At 63.8% G+C, this 522-nt stretch overlaps 1 protein-coding gene across 3 annotated transcripts in view; it reads left to right on the top strand.

Moving 5' to 3' along the window:
* The first annotated feature begins 381 nt into the window (after positions 1-381).
* The window catches only part of USP48 (ubiquitin specific peptidase 48), a 29,805-nt gene continuing 29,664 nt past the window's right edge, over positions 382-522 (top strand). Inside the window, exon 1 of one of the 3 annotated variants that reach the window (XM_019474761.1) lies at positions 382-498. The gene's annotated coding sequence lies outside the window, so the exon portion shown is untranslated. The remainder of the gene's footprint in view (positions 499-522) is intronic. The other 2 variants (XM_019474760.1, XM_009289554.1) reach the window with 2 other exon arrangements.

The following is a 522-nucleotide window of genomic DNA, read 5'->3' on the forward strand; positions in this document are numbered from 1 at the left end:
TGGGGGACCCCTCTCCCTGCCTGGCTCCCTAGGTGTAAGGGGACCCCCATTCCCCGGGGTTGTGGGGAACCCCTGTCCCTGCCTGGCTCCCCAGGTGTAGGGGGACCTCCCTGGGTCCCGTAGTCTTCCCGGGGGTCCCCCCTTTTTTTGCCCCTCTAGTTCTCCGTCCCTTGGGATCTCCTTGTTCTTCCCTAACCACCGTTTCTGGGGGTGTGTGTGGGACCCCTGTCCCACCCCATTCACTCTGTTTAGCATTATGGGGTCCCCCTTGTTGTCCTCATCCCACATGGTCACCATCCCCACCCCCCACCCCCCCAAAAGGGACAACAGCTTCCCTTCCACGGGGGTGACGGTTGGGGTGGGTGCTGGTTCTACAGGAGGAACTGCCGGGGGAACCCCAACTGCCTGGTGGGCATCGGGGAGCACGTCTGGCTGGGCGAGATAGACGAGAACAGCTTCCACAACATCGACGACCCCAACTGCGAGCGCCGCAAGAAGGTAGCCCCCCACCCACCCGCCCCA

Source organism: Aptenodytes forsteri, unplaced genomic scaffold (genome assembly GCF_000699145.1).
Source record: "Aptenodytes forsteri isolate BGI_AS27 unplaced genomic scaffold, ASM69914v1 Scaffold61, whole genome shotgun sequence".
In the NCBI taxonomy this organism is placed as follows: Eukaryota; Metazoa; Chordata; class Aves; order Sphenisciformes; family Spheniscidae; genus Aptenodytes; species Aptenodytes forsteri.